At 37.2% G+C, this 12,500-nt stretch overlaps 1 protein-coding gene and 1 pseudogene across 1 annotated transcript in view; one reads left to right on the top strand and one right to left on the bottom strand.

Moving 5' to 3' along the window:
• LOC137988864 (peroxidasin homolog) overlaps positions 1-12,500 on the top strand; it is a 337,507-nt gene that overhangs the window by 217,200 nt on the left and 107,807 nt on the right. The window lies entirely within an intron of this gene.
• Positions 5,686-9,489, bottom strand: LOC137988877 (uncharacterized; annotated as a pseudogene).

Below are 12,500 nucleotides of genomic sequence, written 5' to 3'. Positions count from 1 at the left end.
TAGCCACTTAGCCGCGTAGCCACGTAAGCCCCGTAGCCACATAGCCACGTAGGTACGTAGCCACGTATCCCCGTATCCACGTAGCCACGTAGCCATGTAGCCACGTAGCCCCGTAGCCACGAAGCCACGTAGCCCCGTATCCCCGTAGCCCCATAGCCCCGTAGCCCGTAGTCCCGTACTGTGTCTATTTCTTGTTCTAAAAACACAAAAAAGAAAGAGCGTGCACAAACTGCGCAGCCAAGTATCCGGATTTTAAGGGGTACAACTTCGAGTGGCAGGTATTCTGCAGTTAAACCAAAGATTTGTTATTTAACAAAACTTTGGCAGCACTTATTCTTGACGAAAAGTTTGAACTGGACTAAAGTAAGCTTTTCGTTCGCTTGTAAATGATACTTTATATTTATGCAGAATGACTTAATAAATTGCCTGCGAACTATCAGAATCCACATCTTTCAGGATCAAGGAAATAAACTGTATTCGTCAAATTCTCTGCTTACCTTGCCTAGTGTTAGCTTGAGTCCTATTTTATGGACTTAGACAAGATGGAGACAATTACGCGGCTCCTCTATACAGTCATGCGATTTTTTAAAGCACTTTTACTTACTATTTCATCTACCATTTCGTGACGATTTGACCAAAAACGTACTGTGGAATATCAAACTAGCAAGGACGTTTATCTGTAATTTCCAGGAGATTCAGTACGATTCATTTCGACTCGTCAACCATTCTTCACCAATAAATATCCAGCAAGTCGCACTGAAATCGTCACTAGTTTTAAAATAAAACCTCTTAAATGGTTTCATGGTCAGTTTTTGTGGATTTTTTTTATTTAATGGCCTTACTACCCATCGAACTCTGTACAAGTTATGTTCCTAAATTTCGTATTTTACGAGCGCACGGGTTGCTTACACGTTCTGAAAATTGGCTGTTGTTTTCGACAGCTTCTTTCCAACCGCTCTGCAATTATCAGCCAGAATTTGTCCGTAATTATAAGTTTCTTTTGTTCTCGAGGGTTTAAAAAAATTCTCAGAAGAAACATAACCAGTTGTACCCGGCTGAGAAGCTGCCGTTACAAATTTAACTTTAAAATCACACTGGCAAATTCTGCCTTGATCGCTTGGGTGTGTTTCGATTCCTCGGTGCCTTGGTTTGTTTTGACGGAAGTCAACTTGTGTTAACATGGTTATCTGTTATTGGATAATTTGTTAATAAGACGTCAATCAGAGTGTGTTAAGTCAACGATTAAAATGTGGGCGTTTTTCTGAAATAGGGGGTCTTGCAAGCGTTCCCTCAGTCTCTTTCCCCAACTTTCAAGCGGCCAGTTTCCGGAAAATCGTTTCGGAGCTCTTCTGTCGAACAGGAACGCTTCCTACGAAAGCTAAGAGCATAAAAACCCATTTTACTACTCTGTTTCTTTTTTCGTTACCAACCGCCAGGTTCATTTTTATTTGGTCTTTTTGGCTTTTACAAACACATACCATGAGATCATATCTAAAAACATGGATTAACGTAAATTACTTTATTTTCGGCAGAGCCCACTACTCAAACAAAATGGTCAACAGATGAAAAGGAAGCTGTATTTAAGTCTCTCCCACTGGATAAGGCAGAGACATGTTCCAAGAAAAATTGATTGCGAAAAGTGCATTTTTACAGCAAGTGGTACCCTTAGGCAGAAAGACTGGAGATCGATGAAATATTATGTAAAAAGCCAGATTGACAAAAGGAAACGGGTATTTGCTCCTAAGAAGTAAGAACGTGACTGATTAGACCTCAGAGAGTTGTATCTAGGACAAAGTGAGGTCATTTACTCACTAGCTTAATTTTCAATGTTAAAAAAGTGTTGACGGGCCTGTGCGACTCCTGCCATTCGCAAGCGATTCTAAAATCTATGCCTTCAAAGTTTAGCTATGACTAAGGTGTCTTTTAACGACTTTCCTTTGCGATATGATAGTATGGGTGGCTCCTTAAATACTTCTCTAAGGTGCGGTTGGTTTTGAATAAGGTGCCATTTCCCCATAAATATGTTCTTGAGGTTAGGTAAAGCCGGGTGGTATTGTGTAGGAAAAGGCAATATTTTCTTTTGTGTGCTGTTGTCTTTGTTTTCAAGTGACCTCTCTCTATCCGTGAAGTTAACTGCACATAGGATTTTTTCTGAAAACTTATTTGGGAATCCTCTATTCTTTAGACGTGTTCTGAAACTCGGCATGTTATTACTAAACGTCAAGATTGACGAATTTGTTCTTAGGAGGCGTAGCGCTTCTGCTTTTATGAATCCTTTCTTAACGCCTGGTGGATGACACGAAAAGAAATTCGTGTTTTGAAAGGTCTCTGTCCGTTTGTAATGTGTTTCTACATCAAGGGTGGATTATCTATTGAATCTCTCGCCTTTGTACACTTTCGTGTCTAAGAATGTAATTTCTGAGTCTGATATTTCAGCCGTAAATTTGATTGTATCGTGGTAGTTGTTTGCCCTTTGCACAAAATTTTCTATATTGTCTTCGGTTGTGTCCCACAGACTTAATAGGGAGCTTAAGCACGCGAGTTTTTGAGACGCGGACGGCAACCGGAAGTGAGCTGTTTTCTCTTTTAACTTGTCTTCACACAACCACATTTACCTTGCTAGGTATCTTTTCTCCGTTAGAGATGATTGGTATAAAAATCTGGGAGACACCGCTGTCCTGGCACGCGAAGTGTTCTCTTCCGATTGCCGTCCGCGTCTCAAAAACGCGCGTGCTTAAGCTCCTTAATATCTGGGTGTGACGGCCCTACAGAAAGGATTTCATGCTTCGTTGACCGCCTCATACAGTCGATAGCGCAAAAACAAGAAGCTTATCTGAAAGATTCAACAGACTTTATAAACTTCATCGGGAAAACAAAACTGTCAAAGAACGCAATCCTTGCCTCAATGGATGTAACTGGCTTATACACAAATATACCTCAAGAATAAGGGATCACGACTGTATGCAAAGCTTACGAGACTTCTATCAAAACCATTTACCAATCCCTTTTAAGTTCTTGAGGCAAATGCTTTGCCTGATACTAAAAGAGAATTCATTCCAATTCAATAGACGACATTATTTGCAAACCCACGGAACGGCAATGGGAACCAAAATGGCCGTGGCTTTTGCCAATATTTTTATGGCGAAAATAGAAAAAGGCATTATCAGCAACAGCAAAATTAAACCGCTAGTTTGGAAGAGACACATTGGCGATGTCTTCGGTCTATGGGACACAACCGAAGACAATATAGAAAAGTTTGTGCAAAGGGCAAACAACTACCACGATACAATCAAATTTACGGCTGAAATATCAGACTCAGAAATTACATTCTTAGACACAAAAGTGTACAAAGGCGAGAGATTCAATAGGAAATCCACCCTTGATGTGAAAACACATTACAAACGGACAGAGACCTTTCAAAACACGAATTTCTTTTCGTGTCATCCACCAGGCGTTAAGAAAGGATTCATAAAGGCAGAAGCGCTACGCCTCCTAAGAACAAATTCGTCAATCTTGACGTTTCATAATAACGTGCCGAGTTTCAGAACACGTCTAAAGAATAGAGGATACCCAAATAAGTTTTCAGAAAAAATCCTATGAGCAGTTAACTTCACGGATAGAGAGAGGTCACTTGAAAACAAAGACAACAGCACACAAAAGAAAATATTGCCTTTTCCTACACAATACCACCCGGCTTTACCTAACCTCAAGAACATATTTATGGGGAAATGGCACCTTATTCAAAACCAACCGCACCTTAGAGAAGTATTTAAGGAGCCACCCATACTATCATATCGCAAAGGAAAGTCGTTAAAAGACACCTTAGTCAGAGCTAAACTTTGAAGGCATAGATTTTAGAAAGGCTTGCGAATGGTAGGAGTCGCACAGGCCCGTCAACACTTTTTTAACACCAAAAATTGTGATCAGGGATTATTCAATGTGAAGACTGAGTTTAAATATATAACACATAATTTTTTAAGTTGGCATTTTCTGAAGTAAGGCAATTTTGGTAAACCAAGTAATCTAAATTGGCGTTAATCGTTGGATGTTGTCCTTCAGTAGCATTTTGAGTAAAACAGTTTAAAATTCAATTGAGGCCTTACACTACTGTAAAATTGATGTTAAAATTGTTAAAAACGTTTAGAATCCACCAAAAAACGTTTTTAACAATTTTAACATCAATTTTACAGTAGTGTAAGGCCTCAATTGAATTTTAAACTGTAAATTGGCGTTATTTGCCAATGTCAAGAACGTTGGCTGATATAAGCATCTTAGTCTCAATTTTTAACCACGGTACGGGACACTTAACGATAAGGAAAACTTTATTCATGAAATCGTGGTTATCAATTTAACACCACGTGAAATGAAACCACTATCGAAAACAAACTTCACAATTTTTTAACTTTCCACCAGCAGATCTAAAGATATTGCTATGAACAGGTATGGATAAAATTATACCATACTATAACTATTTACAATACCACTAACAGATGTATAGAAATTTCCATGAACAGGTCTATATAAAATATGGTCCTATACTTCAGCTATTTACCACATCACTACCAGCTTATGGAAATTTCCATAAACAGGTCTGGATAAAATATGATTCTAAACTTTAACTTTTTATCACATCACTACGGGATTTATAGAAATTTCCATGAACAGCTATGGATAAAAAGATCCCATACTTTAACCATTTACAACATCACTAACAGATCTATGGAAATTTCCATGAACAGGTCTGGATAAAATATGATCCCATATGTAAACTTTTAACCACATCACTCGTAGATCTATGGAAATTTCCATGAACAGGTCTGGATAAAATATGATACCATATTTTAACTTTTACTCACATCACTAGCAGATCTATGGAAATTTCCATGAACAGGTCTGGATAAAATATGATCCCATATATGTATTTTAACTTTTTGCCACATGACTAGAAGTTTTATGGAAATTTCCATGAACAGGTCTGGATAAAATATGATCCCATACTTTAGCTTTTTGCCACATGACTAACAGATTTATGGAAATTTCCATAAACAGGCCTGAATAAAATAAGATCCCATATGTAAACTTTTAATCACATCACTAGCAGATCTATGGAAATTTCCATGAACAGGTCTGGATAAAATATGATCCATACTTTAGCGTTTTGCCACATCACTAACAGCTTTATGGAAATTTCCATAAACAGGCATGCATAAGATATGATCCCATATTTAAACTTTTAACCACATCACTAGCAGATCTATGGGAATTTCCATGAACAGGTCTGGATAAAATATGATCCCATACTTAAGCTGTTTGCCACATCACTAACAGCTTTATGGAAATTTCCATAAACAGGTCTGGATAAGATATGATCCCATATTTAAACTTTTAACCACATCACTTGCAGATCTATGGAAATTTCCATGAACAAGTCTGGATAAAATATGATCACATACTTAAGCTTTTTGCCACATCAATAACAGCTTTATGGACATTTCCATAAACAGACCTGGAGAAGATATATAAGATCCCATATTTAAACTTCTAACCACATCATTAGCAGATCTATGGAAATTTCCATGAACAGGTCTGGATAAAATATGATCCCATACTTTAGCTTTCTGCCACATGACTAACAGATGTATGGAAATTTCCATAAACAGGCCTGGATAAAATATGATCCCATACTTTAGCTTTCTGCCACATGACTAACAGATGTATGGAAATTTCCATAAACAGGCCTGGATGAAATATGATCCCATATGTAAACTTTTAACCACATCACTAACAGATCTATGGAAATTTCCATGAACAGGTCTGGATTAAATATGATCCCATACTTTAGCTTTCTGCCACATGACTAACAGATTTATGGAAATTTCCATAAACAGGCCTGGATAAAATATGATCCCATATGTAAACTTTTAACCACATCACTAGCAGATCTATGGAAATTTCCATGAACAGGTCTGGATAAAATATGATCCCATACTTTAGCTTTCTGCCACATGACTAACAGATTTATGGAAATTTCCATAAACAGGCCTGGATAAAATATGATCCCATATGTAAACTTTTAACCAAATCACTAGCAGATCTATGGAAATTTCCATGAACAGGTCTGGATAAAATATGATCCCATAATTTAGCTTTTTGCCACATCGCTAACAGCTTTATGGAAATTTCCACAAACAGGCCTAGTTGAAATATGATCCCAGACGTAAACTTTTTACCACATCACTAGCACATCTATGGAAACTTTCATGAATAGGTCTGGATAAAATATGATCCAGTAGTTAAGCTTTTTACCACATAAGTAACAGCTTCATGTAAATTTCCATGGACAGACCAGCTGGATAAAATTAATGATCGCATACTACTTCAGCTTCTTACTTCATCACTGGCAGATCTACAGAATTACCCTATTGTTTAAGTGCCACAGTAACTATGACCAAAAAATCACTTCCTTTTTTTCCTCAGATTTTGAAAGTGTGATTGCTCAACACTTGACTGGCAAAATTTTAAGGTCTGTTATCCAAAGGCTGTTTACTTTGAGTGAAGTTTTGGATTTCAGTCTGCCATTACTCACGTTTCAAACTGACTGATTGGACCTGTGAGGGTTCGATCTAGGGAAAAGTGATGTCATTTACTCACTAGCTTAAAATTTCAGCGTGTAAACAGAAAACACAAGTTTAAAAGTCTGAAAGCCTGAAACTCCTGTGCTGCATATTAATTCAGCGGCATACACATGCATTGCATTCTTAAACTACATGTATTGAGTCTTTGACATCATTTTCTCCTCAATCTTGCCAGTTCCCTAAAGAAGTTAAAGTTAGTAATGGTGGACCATTAAACAAGAAAATTCCAGTTGAAATACAGTTTAACAGGTGTCTTTTTGAAATCAAGGCTTAAAACTTGGTTTTTGGTCACAGTAGCACTTTAAGGAACATGACCACATGAATAATTCATAGATAATCTGATCTACATCTAATTTTTTTGTAACTCCTTGTATTTCCTTCTTAAATACTGTGCTGCCTCTTTTTTCAGTTTCCCAATTTCATCAAAGTCAATATCAAAGTATATTACGCTTTCCTTTGGAATCTGGGTGGATGTTCAGCCATGCCAAGGCACCCATTTTGTCTTGTAGCCTCCCTTTAGCCACTGCACAGTAAAGGAGGTTATTGTCAATCTGTTGTACTTCTGCTAGATGGGGAGGCTTGTAGTTTCCATCTAGGTTGACAGCAACAATGCTACCTGGTACTACTCCTTCATAACTATCCACCATCACTACATCTGGTTGTGGTCTTCTGTATACTCCACATTACACCTAAATGCAAAAAAACAAAATGAAGAAATCACACAACAACTTTCTTATACCCCATTCACACCAACAAGACATGCTAAATTAACCTGGATTAAACAAACCGAAAATCAGCCATAGAAAATGTAACACCTCCTTTTACATGAGATTTGGGTGAGTTTGAATAAATGCTTTGACCTGTGCTAAATTTGTAGTTGACCGAAATCAGTATACATACATGATTTAAAAGAAAACACTTTGAAAGCATGACTTGTTTAACTAAACATCTTCAAAACAGTCTTGGTTAAGGTTTGGTGTGAATGGGGCATTAATTTTAATCAAGCAATTGCATCTTTTTACACCTTATGGTTTACCTCTCGTACTGGGGCAACTTGATTTCTGACCATGTTATCGACATCTACTGGAACCCCCTTAGGTTTCTGTCCCAAAAGTACTAGGCCATTGTCACCCGACTCAGGTAGTTTTTGTTTCTCCCTGAAGTTTGCTTTCCTAGCAAGTATATCTTGCAATGGCCAACTTGCTGCCCTATCTTTCTGACTCCACTTTGCATTCTCAGCTGATAGGAGAGTACTCCACTCTGTTTTGTGCTCTTCTGAAAATTCTGCAAATTAATGCATACAGATCAGTAACTACTCTAAAAGAAGTTCTTCATAAAGAGACAAAATGCACAAGTGCTCTTCTAATCACATTGAAATATTGTACATGTATACATACCTGAAAAGGTTCTTGTGTCTTGCTTAATGAGGCATTCTGAAAGCCTGTAAGAGAAAAATGCACTGTAAATTAACTGGCATGTAACATCATTGAAGAATTAAGGGCATGTGCTAAAGCGTGAAGCAACAAAAGCAAAACCACCAAAATGAAAGGGCCAAAAAGAGTGAAACCACTGATTCTATAAAAGGTCAAATGGAATATAAACATTAATCCTTGTGTACATTATTTATCACAATGCAACAGCCAAAACAATAATTATTAAACAGAATTTTGTGCACTGCAAAGACATCTCTTACTTATTAAACATCTGGTCAACAGCTTCATGTGTATGTCCCACCATTAAAAAATTCAGTTTCACCTGCAAAAATGAAAAGAGGGTTACATGGGTGCATGGGTGGCGCAGTGGTGAGTCAGAGCACTCACATCCCACCAATGTGGCCTGGGTTCGATTCCCTGACTTGGCATCATATTTATGTTGAGTTTGTTGGTTCTCTGCTCTGCACTGAGAGGTTTTTCTCCGGGTACTCCAGTTTTCCTCTCTCCTCAAAAACCAACATTTGATCTGATTTGCATTACAGTGTCCCCAATTAATGCTCCAGCGCTAGAACGACTAGACACTTATTTAAATTAGGGCGCGTTCGATTGAACCTGTTCCAGAATAAGAATACGTAGAGTGATGATAAAAACTGTATGTTTGGTGCGCTTCGAATCAGCAAGGACAACAAAAATATGTTTAAAATAGCATTTTGGCAGCTATCTGACAATTTTAATGTGAATCTCCGTAAAAACGAAGGATTTCTAACTTATATTCCATGTATTCCTATTCTGGAATACGGTCAATCGAACGCACCCTAATGTTGCTTTCCTTTCCTTTCCTTTAATTAATATGCATATAATTATAACTGGCTTCTACCAGTACTCTAAACTCCTAAGGCAGAGAGGATCAAATTCCTTATTTGACTCAATAAATTTTCAGTGTTACTCAATTTACCTTCACAAAAATATCAAGCATAACTAGGACACCAAGGAAGTTTAGAACAAACTGGTTTTTCCCTCCAGCAATTATCCATTTGGAGGAACAGGGTGTCAGGCAAGTCCTCCCCCATGCTTTGCAACTCCAATAATAGAATATTTATGGTGAGATTTGAATCATGGGGATACTGGAATAGGTCAAAATAGCCCTTCGGTTGTCTGCCATGGTTTAACACACCAGTCAAGTGAGTTCTAAGCTTTCTTGCACTGGCATAGGCATGTGCTGTAACACTAAAATTTACTATGAGGCGTGGAAGGAGAAGCTTTACCTGTCAGTGATCCATGCCATCTTGCGCAATACAAGCATACTCGTGTGGGTACTGTTTTGCCTTCTCCCTGTGGTGGTAGTACAGTTTCCTTTCTCTCCTGTGACAAAATAGATAGAAATACTTAGCTAAATTTATGAATTCATGTGAGGGATGCAAAAAATTAGATAATCTAATTTTGGCATCCCTGTGGTGTGTGTTTTGCAAAGAATTGATTGACATAATTTTATACCCTTATAAGGGTATTATGTCAACCAATTCTTTGCAAAAAACACAACAAAGATCAGATATCTATGCAATTGGCTGAAGCAGTTCACACGAACATCAATAATTGACTGTTTGGATGACTGTACTACGACTACCTGTGAAAATTAATATTTACCACCCATACATGTACATCTATCCAGCTGGCATGGTTTGAAAAGCATAGTTTATTCAAGTCAGAAAAAAAAATTATCAACTGTTATCATGACAGGTTTATGAACATACATGTACATGTATCTGTTGAAACACACTGTTACCCTTTGCATGCATTACGGATATCAACAGATATCAGTATCACATATATTTTCTATAAGAGGTCACAAAATGCAATGACTGTTTGCATAACTTACATTTGCAGGTCATTGTGGAAATCAAACAGTTTATCCAAGTACTTTCGCACATCCCTGTCTCTTGCTTTTCGCTTTTCCTCAGTCACACAATATTGTGCAGTAATCACACCTGGTAAAACGGTTAACCTATACAATAACAATAATAATTATTAAAATAAGGATATATCAGCAAATCCAAATTACCAAGAAACTGAAACTCCATTTTGGAAAAAAAAGCATACATTGTAGTCTACATGTACATGTAAACAGCCGACTTAAGTTAATGGCTATTATCGATATCTACGTTGTCTTTCAACCTTAATTTTCATCTTAATTTTTGAACATCTTTCAACAAGTGGGATGTGTGGGGGAGACAACTAAGCCTACTGCATAGTGATGACCTTTCTTGTGTTCTAGATCAGTGTTTGACACTAACACTTGCCTGATTGCTCAGGGCAAGCGAAATATATCCATGGGCGAGTAAAACAACTCTAAGACTCGCCAAAAAGGGCAATCAGAATTTTTGGTCAACTAATATTTTGCAGAAGGATTTGATTTGCAACTAAGAAAGTGACTAGTAATATGACATAGTCACCGCAAACATGATAAAATATATATATATATATATATATATATATATAATTAATAATAATTGTTGTTTCACATGGTTTCATAACATTGCTGTGACATGATAACAGCTAGTTTGTTATGTCAATCTTTCTCATAACAAGGTCTCTTGATAGTGCAACATCCAGAATCTTTAACTACAATAAAACCAGACGAATACATGTAATTCCAATAAGGTTATTCAAAACTGGTTATCCACTGGAAGTTATTACGTCTGCTTATGCAAAAATTAATGCTGCATTCACATACCGGTACCTACTAAAACAAGGAATGACATACAATGATCTACAACGTTCTACAATGAGCTACTGTAATGACCTACAATGATCTACAATGACCTACAGTGATCTACAATGACCTACAATGAGCTACAATGAGGTATATTATATGCTAAAATTACCTTATAAAGACCAACAATGAGCTACAACAAGAGCCCTTCAATGGCATACAATGAGCTACAATGACCTAAAATGATCTACAATAACCTACTGTCAGTGATCTACAATGACCCACAATGAGCTACAATGACCTACTTAAATGGCTTATAAGATTTCAAAGAGAAAGACAAAAGAGGATCAGGGTGAAGAGTTTGGTGAGCGGAAAACATCCATTGTGCGTTGTCACACAACGCTTTTAGTCCATTGCATGGCAGCCCAAATGACGACAGCAATTACGCACATGGCCTGAGAAATGACCGCCGGAAATACGTCTGCGTTCACAGTCTACCTTGAAGGCAGAAACAAACTGTGAAAAGACCCTTGCATGGTTTTCCTTTGTTTTAAAGCTTAAATGAAAATGTGCAAAAATCAAGGCTTCGCTTGGCAACGATAAAATCTTAATTACATGTAGAGCAGGAAAAAATGAAGAGAAGATTATAAATAAATTATATAATTCTTCCCATGATGTTTTCGTTAGTTCAGAGCTAGTGCACAATGAAAATTTTCAACTTGCTCAGCAACGAGCTTATGATTGGTTCAAAGCGCAGAGTGCAATGTTTTTAACCTTTATACTGCAAACATGCTGCAGTGCCCTCAGAGCTGCAAATTACACGTATCTTTTATTTTAGCTCATTACAGGTCATTGTAGGTCATTGTAGGTCACTGTATGTCATTGTAGCTCTTTGTAGGTCATTGTAGACCACTGTAGGTCATTGTAGACCATTGTAGGTCATTGTAGTTGCTCATTGTAGGTCATTCCTTGTTTTCGTAACTATGGCTGCATTCAACACCGATGGAATTTGTACATATCTTTTTACTGAAGAATTTCAAAAAACATATCATAATTATGGTGTTTGAGCTGTGAACTAAACAAAAACTCCAATTTACAGAGTTGATCTTCCCGACTATGTTTGGAAATTTGGATTGATGGAAGCCAAAACGCAGTTTGGGGCTTTAAGTGCTGTAAGGTTTAAGATTCCGCAGTAAGGGGGGTGGCTCTTCACTACCAAACTGTTGCTACATTATGAACCCCTTCAAATAGTCATTTTTCGGGTCCCTTTAACTCTACAGTTATCCTTTCTTATCAAGTGTGTTCTTTCTCTGGTTCGACTCACAACATCATTTGTTAAATCACATCTAAAAACTCAGCTAGTTAACTATGATTGTTCTTACCAAATTTTTAACGCAACAGTATGATTACATATTCTAACACAAAATCTGTAGCATGGATTTTACTTAGAAATTACCTATAATGATGATGTCATTATAAGGCCCACCTTTGACTTACGTTTATATCAGTTCCAATTTTTGTCCAAATAGAAATTCCATGCTACAGTTCACAAAAAATGATGGGACAGTTCTCATCTAATGAAAAAACCACCTCTTTCTTTTTCTAGGAGCTTTTACCTGTTTTTCACTGAAACACAGATCAGAGGACTGGCACTAGTTGCGCATGTGCCATCTGATTGAAGTGATGTCAGATTGCCATTGAAGAAGTTACTTCGCAACACTT

Source organism: Montipora foliosa, unplaced genomic scaffold (genome assembly GCF_036669935.1).
Source record: "Montipora foliosa isolate CH-2021 unplaced genomic scaffold, ASM3666993v2 scaffold_432, whole genome shotgun sequence".
NCBI classification, from domain to species: Eukaryota; Metazoa; Cnidaria; class Anthozoa; order Scleractinia; family Acroporidae; genus Montipora; species Montipora foliosa.
Note: the sequence above shows the minus strand (reverse complement) of the source record. Positions and strands in the feature narration are given on the sequence as shown.